At 43.3% G+C, this 12,012-nt stretch overlaps 1 long non-coding RNA gene across 1 annotated transcript in view; it reads left to right on the plus strand.

Moving 5' to 3' along the window:
- Positions 1 to 268: 268 nt before the first annotated feature.
- LOC306647509 overlaps positions 269 to 12,012 on the plus strand; it is a 56,531-nt gene continuing 44,787 nt past the window's right edge. Inside the window, exon 1 of the long non-coding RNA XR_013760111.1 lies at positions 269 to 959. This is a non-coding gene — a long non-coding RNA (uncharacterized lncRNA). The remainder of the gene's footprint in view (positions 960 to 12,012) is intronic.

Here is a 12,012-nt window from a genome sequence, read left to right on the forward strand (position 1 = left end):
GGAAAAACCAGGTAGAGTTCTCTACTTTCACCCTGCTTTCCATACAACACTAAGGGTCTGACGCCTATCCCTCAAATCACCCATTCCTTCCATGACCTCAGTGGGTCGTGATGACGTGCCATGGCTGAGGCTGGCCTTCGAGAAGACCTGGCATTCCCCTGTTCAATCCTCTGCAGTCCCGCCTTGCACAGAAAAGAACTGCGCTCTCTAGGCACGTGAAGAGGCAAGTGAAAAGAGAGGGAAAGTGACCTAGCAGGGACCTGATCCACCCTGAGTCACTGACAGAAACATCAGCACAATCCAGGAGGGGAAGGCTTCCTGAAACTCAAAGCAGTGTTTATCCAGTGAGCGTCCTGCCTGTGATCTCTGCAGCCACAGTAGCTACCTGCAGCAGGAATGGTGTGGGGAAAGGCAGCAATGCCTCCCTGATCCCCACATGCTCCTTTACTCCCAGCCCCTTAGGGCCCCAAGACACCCCACACTCCTCAACAAATTCTTCTGTAACAGTAATTGACTTGAATTTCAGCTTGTCCAGGTCAACCTTCAAGCCCCCCATTTCCCTTCAAGTGCATTCCTACATGGAGGACTGGTCTTCTAAGGCCTTCTGCCTTCAAAAGGGACTCTCGGGTACAGTTTCTAACTAATAACTTCTTCAGTGATGCCTAGCTGAACTAGGTGAAGACCCAGGCCACTTCATCAACAAATGAGAGCTGCACGCTGAGGGCGTAGCTCTTGGAAAGCATGTGCTTTAGTGTACTTGAGGCTAATGGGGCTCCCTTCCCAGAACCAAAATGAACACCTGATGAGTGCTTCCATATGTAAGTGGTGTACGTGTGTGTGAGAGAAGAGGGGCCAGAATGAGAAGATGACACTGGTCTATCTACAGTCCACCCATCCAGCTATCCATTTATTCAACAACCTTTTATTGAGCATCTCTTACATCCCAAGTACTGTGCTAGGTGTTTGGAAGATTTATTGAGTGAGATGAGCCAGCCTCTTTTATCAAGCACCACCAAGAAAGGATGAGACAAGGATATGATACAATGTCAGCAGCCTGGGTTGTAGCTCAGTGATAGAGTGCTTACCTAGTGTGTGCAAGTTCCTGTGTTTCACCCCCAGCAATAAACAAAAATTTTTAAAATTCAAGTAATCATAATTGGCATAAAAAAAATAAAAAGAGGCCTGGTTTGTGGATCAGTGGTATAGCGCTTGCCTAGCATGTTTGGGGCACTGGGTTTGATTTTCAGCAGGGCATATAAATCCAATAAATGCCCATCAACATCTAAAGAATATTTTTTGAAGTTCCATTGTCTAAGAAAAGGAAAATAACACTATGGAGTGATGAATACTGTATGAAACCAGATAATCAGAGAAGGCTTCTTTAAGGAGAGAGCATTTCTGCAGAGATGCAAGTGAGAGAGTCAGGGAAGGAGCTGAAGAGAGAGCATTCGTGGACCAAAGAGCACAGGTAAAGACCCTGAGGTAGAAATGAGACTGACCGACTGCAGGAGCAGGAGAAAGGCTAGTGTGGCCAGGAAGGAAAGCTAGAGAAGCAGGAAAGTTGTGGTTGGAGAAGTGGGTGTGAGTTGGACTCCAGGGGGCCATGTCAGCAATAGTGAGGAAATGTGGCTCTTGTTTTAGGTGTGAGGGGAAATTAGAGGATAGATTTGCACAGGGTGGTGAAGAAATCTGATGAAGATACTAGAAAGATCACTCTGCCTGCTGTGAGCCTTGGCAGTAAGGTGCTGGCGGTTACCAGCGGAATGTCTATCTCAGCAGTTAGGGGACAGTTGGTCCTGGAGAAGGGGGGTGGGGGCAGTCCACAGAGAAGGAACAGCACAAGGTTAGGCCTGTGTCCCAGGCCTGTGCACAGAGCAGCCCATAATTTGGAGGCCAGCCTGAGCAACATAACAAGACCCTATCTCTAAATAAATAAATAAAATCTTCCAACAGACACCAGTTTATAGGGAAAACAAGGGGTAGAGGAACGTGTTCAATGACAACATGGGATGCAATCAGGAAAGTGAGAAACTGAAAAAAAACTCAGGGGTTAGGGGTGTGGCTCAGTCACACGGTGCTAGACTAGCACTGTGAGGCACTGGGTTCGATTCTCAGCACCACATATAAACAAATAACAGTACAAATACAACTAAAAATATTTTTTGAAAAATATGCTAAGGACATGATTTTTTTCAAAAAATAAATTATGAGAAAGATAAAAGAGGAAAGAGGAACCTAGAGATTGAACCATAACATTCCTATTAAAATTCTAATTGAAATAAATCTATTATTTAAATATTGGACAAGCAGGGATATTTGAACTTGATGATTTATGAGAATAAACGTTGTGTTCCTTTTTTTAGAGTCATAAATGTATGATAGTGGGATTTCTGTTGTCCTTGTTGCTGGGTTTTCTTTTTCTTTTTTTTTTTTTTTTTTTTTTTTGTGGTTTTATTCAAGGATCAAAGCCAGCCTCAGCAATTTTGAAGTGCTAGGCAATACAGTGAATCCCTGTCTCTATCTGATGTATCTGATGTATCCTTCTTAATGCAGCTCGACACTAGCTACTCCCATCATTAACGTTCAAAGATGACTATTTTAAGACGATTCGGACTTCAATGGTAGCTCAGTGGAGGATCACTAGCCTGGCATGTATGAGGCTCTGGATTCAATACTCAGCACCACATATACAAAATAAAACAAGACGCATGAAGAGCTAAAAATATATTTTACAGTAAAATTCCCCTTCCTTTAGAAACAAGACATTTTTCAATTTATACAATTATATTTTGACTTTTGGTGTCCTTTACCAAAACCCCCCATTCTTTTTTGTTTAATATAATCATGTTTTTAGTGTTAAATGGACACAGTACCTTTATTTTGCTGTTTTATTGTATTTTATTTTTATTTTATTTATTTGTTTGTTTATTCATTTATTTATTTATTTATTGCTTTTTTATTTCAATGTGTTGCTCAGGATCAAACCAAGTAACTCACACCGGCTAGGAAAGTATTCTACTACTGATATACAACCCCAGTTGTCCCCCATTCGTTTTGAGACAAGGTCTCCCTAAAGTGCTGAGACTGGTACCCAACATGAGATTCAGAAATTGTGGAGTAAAGTGGGGAGCCCAGGACCTCTCACCACCAGCACCACTTCTCACCTCCACTGTGTCATGTGTCATGTCACACAAACATGAGGTTGAAGGGAGAAGCGGTGGCAGTAGAATTGGTGCAGATCCTCAAGCAGTGTGACAAAGAAGATAAGACTGCGCCCTCAGGAACTGTCCTGGTGTACTGTAACAGCCCCAGAACTGTCACCTGGCTCAGATATGTTTTGGATGGCCACAAAATCAAACCCTAAGGCTTCAGGAACACTGTCAGCCTCAGTGAGGGCAGCTATCGTCCAGTGCTTCCACAAGGGATCCCACGACATACTGCTCTGCACAAACATAGCATCTGGTTGGTTTCATTTATTTCCACAATCGGAGAGTGCTAGGGCTCGAACCCGGGCCTCAGCATGAGAGGCAGGCACTCTACGAGATGGGCTATATGGCCTGCTAGCCTCTGGTTGTGAAGTATGATTTTCCCCTCACCCTGCAAGATAACATCCACAGAGCAGGGAGGGTGGACTGGCTTGGGAACCAGGTGCCAGGTGCGCTGGTCAGCTTGTGGCCTTCTGGTTTCCATGGAGGCAGGTAGGTATGATGCAGCCTCCTGACTTCAAGCATTGCTGTCAAACTGGGTGACTCCTCAGAGCAAAGTGGCTGATTCTGGACAGTGAGCCAGGGGGACATCTACGATGTCTGCACTGCCTACCTTCTGCTCACCCGGCCACAACGCTCCCAAGGGCAGCACAGTAATTGTCCCTATGATGCCTTACACTCAGCAACCTCACGTTCCCTTCACCATCAGATCCAAACCTGTTCTTCCATCAGCTCCTGATCACAGCACAAAACCAACAATCCTGCTTCCTGGCCACCAGCCTTTCCGCCCCAATTCCAAACACTCTGCCCAACATCACACACCCAATCATTTCAGAGCCACAACCTGGCTTCCCCACCTCTACCCTACTGCCAGTCTAATCCACCAGACACTTGGCTTCTGTGTTGAAGAGAAAGGCGAACCATACTTAAAGTGCAAGTCCAGCTCAACTGATTCCAACCAAAGTTTGACATCTTTCACTCCTTGGATTCCTCTTCCTCTCCCACTTCCCAATCCTCCGGTCAAAATGAGCTATTCGAAGCTGTCTCCACCTCCTGGTGGCCTCAATACTCCTCTCATTGTCGAGTCCTATATGTCTTCCTCAAGGACCACATTTCCTCTGAAGAAACAAGTTGAAGGGCAGCCTTTCCATTCTGTTCTCAGGCTTACCATTACCCTCTGCCCTGACTTCTTTTGAGATGACATTTATACTACATCCTCTATTATTCTAAATGTATGCCTCACTTTTTTCTTTTTGTGATGCTTCATTTATTCATAAAAAAGTTCGTATGTACAAAACAACATGATTTTTGTTTCCCAGAATTAAAAGGACTCTGTAAATATTAAAAGTCAGAAGAAGGATTACATGGAGCTGTTTTTCACATAAGCACTTAAGTGAACAAATTCGCCACAAGGAAGCTATCAGACATACACTGAGATGCTCAGGACCACAGCTATGCCCACCAGACTCCCCCTGTGTGCATGGATCTGCAATAGGGCAGACAGCAGGTTGATGAACCTTTACATTCCTCATTTAGTTATATGTGGTGCTGAGAAATGAACCCAGCACCTCATGCATGCTAGGTACACAATCCACCACGAAGCCACAACTCAGCCTATATGTTTCCATTTTATTCAAGAAAACACAAAGACCTGTTCATAGTATTTTTCTTTGCTTTTTTTTTTTTTTTTTTTTTTTTTTTTCCCCAGTGCTTAGCAACACTGCAGTTGAACCCAGGGCCTTGTACTTGCCGGGAAAGTGCTATGCCATTGAGCTAATTCCACAGGCTTTCATTATTTTATTTGGAGACAGGGTTCTCCTACAGTGCCTAGGATGGCTTAATATTTGCAATCCTCCTGCATCAGTCTCCAAGATAACTGGGATTACAGGCATGGGCCACCAGGCCTGGCCCTGTTCCAGTTGTGCCCATTCATCCACTAACATCCTTTCCAGCATTTTCCCCATCCACAACAGGATCTAGCCCAGACTAGACACTGTACCTCACCCTCACATCTTGTTACCTTCCATTTCTAATCTCCATACTTTATTTGTGAGGAACATAAAGAAATCCTTTATCTTGGCGGAATAGTCTTTTCTATAGCCCATGTTGACAACAATACCAGCTACGTCGTTTTCTCTGGGAAATCATAAAAGAAAAGAGGTAATAAACATTCAACTTGATGAAGAAGACTCAAAAGCATGAATGGGTCTGTGCTAAAGAACATTTGCCCTGTCTCTCACCCTATGAAACACACCAACCTCAATGACAGACCTCATCTGAGCAGAGTTCCAGACAAAACACAAATGTGTGTATACATCTGAAAAGAGTTAGGAATTGAGGACTTTCCCATACTGCGGTTGTGTCAGATAACTCGAATACCCAGTAACAGTCTGGCTAAATCAATTCCCCCGAGGTAGCATGTCTCACTGGGGAAATGAAAACCATTTGTCAATGCAGAGTAGTGACATAAAAACAACAGCCCTTTGCCAGAGCAACTCTTCTGGTACAAGTTATATGACGACCTTCATTTGCTGAGCTGCGCAGTTGACTTACTCCAAAAACTCTCAAATGCAGAAGGGACCCTGACCTCACTCTCTGGTTTGTACAGTGAACAGTTTGTGACCAACAACAATTATTCCCCGAGTCCCTTCTTGCTATCACTGTCATCAACAACAAAAGCTAACACGTACTAAGCACTCCCAATGTGTGACATGCTCCAAATAACATGCCTGATTTCCTTTACCCTGTCCTGTAACAGATGCGGGAAATACTAATGGTATAGTTTCACAGAGTAAGGAAGCAACTTACCAGCAAAGTAAGTAACTTTCCAAGCTCACACAGTTAGCCAGTAGGAAACCCAGAATTACAACCCAGCTGTATCTTAACTCTAAAACTCACTCTTTGATCACGGACTCTGCTGCCTTTCTTAACTCAGGAAGCAAGAGGACTTACCAACACTGAGACTTCAAGCCTCAGGACTCACAGTCACGAGATTCCCACAATGGGAATCCCAGGAATAAACATTCAAATTGGGCCCTCACACGAGAGTCTCTGGGAACTGGGAGCAGGGAGTACAAGTGAGTCCTGGGACATCTAGAGATGTCATGAGAGAAAAGGAAATCACGCTCAGCTCAAAACAGAAAGTAATGGGCCACAAGGCATAAGGGTGGCTCACCTCCAAGGTCATCAGTGATACTAAGACCTCTTCTCTCACAGGAAAGACAAAGGGAGCTCAGGAGGGATAAACTTTTCCAAGCCTGGCCACAGCCAGGGCTCCCTCTGCATCTGAGGTCCCCTGGGAACACGAAAGCCTTCATCAACCAATCAGTGCCCTGATAAAGGCAGATGTGCACACACATACATGCCCATCTCCTCGCCATCATGTCCCACAAACACAAACGCATACACATTCATGCGCACAGGTAGTGTGAACCATTTGTCTCCCAATAAGTCAGTCCAATGGATGAATTCACTGGCAAAGGAAGAAAATTGACTTGGAAGACCTTAACAATGTCCTTAATGCTATTCTTACATTCAATCATACAAAAACATGAATGAAAGAATCTTCTAGAAAACATGCAGATACTTACAACTTAGGATTCCATAATTATATGTCTACATATTGCCATCAACGTTTTAAAAACCTATACATTGGGAGATGGAAGGAGGGCAAGAATAGAGGAAGGAGGAACTGCATAGAGGGATAGAGGGGAGGGAGAGGAGGGGGAAGGAAGAAACAACAGAATGAATCAAACACTATTACCCTCTGTAAATGTATGATTACATAAATGGTATGCCTTTACTTCATGTACAAACAGAGAAACAACAGATATCCCATTTGTTTAGAATAAAAATAAATTTAAAAAACATAAAAAAATATAAAATAAAAAATTTAAACAAATAACCTGAACATCTTTTGGGAGCTATTTCTAAGAAAGTACCAAGGAATGTCCAGAGCAAGAGAACATAGCAATGGAGTCTTTGCAACCCTAACATAAAAGCATAACTGCCTACGAGCAGCAGCACACACTTGCAATCCCAGCAGCTAGGGAGGCGGAAACAGGAAGATCGCAAGTTTGAAGCCAGCCTCAGCCATTTAAAGAAGCTCTAAGCAACTCGGTCAGACCCTGTCTCAAAAGAAAAAATACAAAAGGCTGGATATGTCTCAGGGATTCAGTGCCCTTGATTTCAATCCCTGCTAACAAAAAACAGAAACAAACAAACAGAGTTTAACTACCTTGGAGGAAATCTAATTCCTCTGAGAGGAAATAAATACAGACTACACAAAAAGAAACATCACAACCTGAATATAATCAATGCTAGGGATTCAAAAATTAATATACAAGTCATGTTGCCAAGCAAAAGATTCCTGTAATTAAGTAAATTAAATCTGAGACTGGAGGCATGGAACAGACTGTGGCAGCCTGATGTCCGCACACTGGCTCCCATAATGTAAGCACTCAGGAACAACAATTCCAAAAATGCTCAAGTCAAGTCTTCACGAAGCCACTGCTGTGTGAGGAAGCTCAGGCATTCGATGCTGGCCGGCACAGGACCTAACTTTTGACATCCCAGCACACAAGAAGCCTCAGGAGGACACTTGACATTGGGGTCTCCTACCATCTGGAAGACCACTCTGCTCTGTTCTCTTTCACAGGTGCGCAAGACTACTCGATCATCAGGGGCCACGGAATCCACTGTTCCGAGCACCTCTGCAAGAAAACACGAACACATGGGGTACAAGTTCAGCCTAGCCTAAGCCCTGCAAGTGAACACAGTCAAAAATAACCTTGAACGGAAAAAAGGGATCACAGATGTTCTGCTTCTAACATGCTGATGATGGCCCATCTCACCACCCAGGGAACGGTTAGTTCACTTTATCATTCTTTCTTAAACTGCATGTTTGCTCTCTGAGTGATTACAAGCATTTTACAGTTTTTTGAAATATTGGAAAAAATGTATATACAGTGAACGTTGTGTTGCGATACTGGTCAAAATTGTCCTGGAACATGGCACTTTGAGGTGCCAGTGACCATTTCTTAATTACTAAGAGTGTGTCAGGAAACTGGAGTGGACGAGTACTCTTTCAGTCAATCTTCACTATTATTTGCAGCTGCCTATTTTCAAATGCATCTATTCACTAAAATTGAATTATACACCTAATCAATACATGTGGTGTTTCTACTCATTCATGGACAGTCACTAAGTGACAACAAACTGCAGTCACCTGACATAAACATCTCCAGCAGATCAACAAGGTGCCACTCTTGTCTCCTTATTTTAGCTCTGATATGAAATTTGTCCTTTTGACACTATATTCAGCCCTTCTTTTTTGTACTTTTGCTAATGATCTCACTGTAGAAAATGGCTCCATGCATGGTGCTGAAATTCTCTTGAGTGACAGGTTTTTTTCTATTTCTTCTTTTTTTTTTTTTTTTTTTTTGAATATTGGTTATCAGGTATTGAACTCAGGGCACTGGACCTCTCAACCACATCCCCAGTGGAATTTGTGTTTCATTTAGAGACAGGGTCTCACTGAGTTGCTTAATTCCTCACTTTGCTGAGGCTGGCTTTGAACTTGCGATCCCTCTGCCTGTTAAGTGCTCTTAAGCACAAGAAGGCTGTCATGAACCTTACTGACAATCACATGTGTTCCATAAGCCTTCTTAGGCATGACAGTATAATGCTATTGGTTCCTGAGTTCAAGGTTAATGAATCAATGGTATATTGGCTGGAGCTGCCAGTAGAGCTTTGTGGTACAGCACAGGCTGAGAATGCACAAGGCACTGAGTTTGATCCCTAGCGCCTAAATAAATAAACAGCATAGCTTTGAACAGATACACACATAAAATCAGTTTAGGTGCTAATCAGGAGATAAAAATGTGACCAGAGGCTAGCAAAACCCTAATCTTGTATTTCCCCTAGAGTCACTCGGTTCAGTATTCACATGCAATTTTCCGTTGCTCAGTAACTTCATAGAACATAACTTCTACGAATAACAAAAATCAACTATATCTCAGGTATCTTTCTTAATGCAGCTCGACAGTTGATAATAACATCATTAACTTTCAAAGATGACTACTATAAGAAGAAGATACGGACTGCAATGGTAGCTCAGTGGGAGAGCACTTGCCTGGCATGTATGAGGCCCTGTTTTCAATAGGCCCTGTTTTCAGCACCACATATACAAAATAAAGCAAGATATATTAACAGCTAAAAATATATTTTACAAAAAGAGTAATGTTCCCCTTTCTTTAGAAACAGAGATTTTTTCAATTTTTGCTTTTTGTTTGTTTGTTTGGGGTCCTTTACCAAAACACCTCATCCTGTTTTGTTTAATATAATCATTTTTTAGTGGTAAATGGACACAATACCTTTATTTTGCTTATTTATTTTAATGTGGTGCCCTCCATCAAAAACCAAGTAACTCACACCTGTACGCAACTACTCTACTTCTGATCTACAACCCCAGTTGTCCCCCTTTCCTTTTGAGACAAGGTCTCCCTAAGGTGCTGAGACTGATCCCCAACGTGAGATCCAGAAGGTGTGGAGTAAAGGGGGGAGCCCAGGACCTCTCACCACCATCACCACCTCCCAGCTCCACTGTGTCATGCCTCATGTCACACAAACATTTATGAGGTTGAAGGGAGCAGCAGTGGCGGCAGAACTGGTGTAGATCCTCAAGCAGCGTGACAAAGAAGATAAGACTGCGCCCTCAGGAACTGTCCGGGTGTTCTGTAACAGCCCCAGCACTGTCAGCTGGCTGGGATATATTCTGGATGGCCACAAAATCAAATCCTAAGGCTCCAGGGACAAATGCCAGCCTCAGTGAGGGCAGCTATCTTCCAGAAAGGATCCCAAGACATACTGCTCTGCACAGACATAGCCTCTCGGGGCCTACACAGCACCCATGTGGAGCTGGTTGTCAATTATGATCTTCCCGTCACCCTGAAAGATTACATTCATAGAGCAGGGAGGTTGAGGCGGACTAAGAGCCAGGTGCCAGGTGCGCTTGTCAGCTTTGTGACCCATCCCTTAGATGTGAGCCTGGTACAGGAGATTGAACTAGCAGCTTGCAAGGAGAAGCCTTCCAGGACTGGCATCCTCTGGGAGTCTTTGCCTCAGCAATTGATTTCAGCTCACTCAAATGTAATTCTAGTTTAGGAATCTTTCCTGGTGTCCTCCATGGTTGAACAAACTTGTCACCTAGGCTGCCCTTAATACCTCTCAGGGCCTGGTGAGCTGCTAGTGGCTTCAAAGATGAGCTACTGGCCAGTATTGGAGTCGTGGAGCATTGGACCAAAGTAGCATAGTCTTTCACCTATATTGTGGAGAATAAAACTGATTTTTATTTACTGACATGACATTTATGGCAATAAATAATGTTTTCATGCCTGCCTTAACAAGAATTACCATTAGGCCAGACTTCATTATATTTGACGATTCACACTCCAAATAGCCTCATGTAGGACAGAGACTTAGTTGAGTTTATTTTTTTTTCTTTGCCGTGTATGGAGGGCAAGCTCTCTACCACTGAGCTACATCCCCAGCTCTATTCTTTCTCCTCCCTCCTGCTCTTGCTTCCTTCCTTCCTTCCTTCCTTCCTTTCTTCTCTTTCTGTTTTTCTCCCTCCCTCCATTTCTTCCTTTCCTCCCTCTTTCCTTCATTCCTTCCCTCTCTTTCTTTCGTTCTTTCTTCTTTCTTTCTTCCTCTTCCTTCCTTCCTTTCATCCTTCCTTCCTTTCTTTTTCTTTTCTTTCTTTCTTTCTCTCTCTCTGGCTCGCTCACTTCCTTCCCTTCTTTTCTTTCTTTCTTTCCATATTTCTCCCAGTAAAAAGGATTAAACCCAGGGGAACTCGACCTCTGAGCTACATTCCAGCTCTCTCCGTCTTTAAATTACTTAATGCGGTACTAGGAATGGAACCCACAGGAGATTTAACACTGACCTACATCCTCACACCGTTTTACTTTTATCTAGGGTCTCTCTAAGTAGCTGAGACTGGCCTGACATTGTGGTCCTCCTGCCTAAGACTCCTACAAAGCTGGGATTGCAGGCCTACATATCCACACAGAGCTCGTTATCCTTTTGTGAAGAAAGGAAACTCAAATGATAATGTGCTCATTTTGTAATATCATATTGTCACAAACACATCTCAAATTACATTAAAATGGGCTGTCATTCCTACTTTTGTAAAGTCACTGGACAATTCCATTGGCCTTGAGCACCTTGAACAGCCTTGCCACTGTGCACCACCTTGAAATGAGACAAGTTGGTCCTATCAGTTATAAATCTGGAGCCCCAACATGAACAACAAGAAACCCCACTGTCGAGCAGAACACCTCTATTCTACATGTGCAACCCTGTAGGCCCATAAGTCTCCTTTTCAGACCTCACTTGTAAGAAGGTGAGGGTGCAATTCTTTTCTTGTTTTCTTGGTGGTTCCCAGGATCAAACCCAATGCCTCACATCTCCAAACCACCAAAGTATTAATCTCTGGGGCACAAGGAGGTCAAGATGAGCCCATCTCTGCAGTTCTTCAATTGGAGTGCTTTTATGAATCTCCAATTTTTTGGTTCTTTGATTTCAAACACTGGGGATTGAACTCAGGGTACTAAACCAACTGGGGCACATCCCCAGAATTTTTTAATTTTAAAAAGAGGCAGGCTCTCACTGACTTGCTTACGGTCTCACTAAGTTATGAGGCTGGCTTTAAAATAGAAAAATCTATTGCATAGGGCTCTTGAGTTAATAGATCACAACACGCCAACCCTGAATATTAACCTATGTTCAGACCCATGACTAAGGA

The sequence above is a fragment of the Sciurus vulgaris genome (assembly GCF_902686455.1).
Source record: "Sciurus vulgaris genome assembly, chromosome: 17".
Lineage (NCBI taxonomy): Eukaryota > Metazoa > Chordata > Mammalia > Rodentia > Sciuridae > Sciurus > Sciurus vulgaris.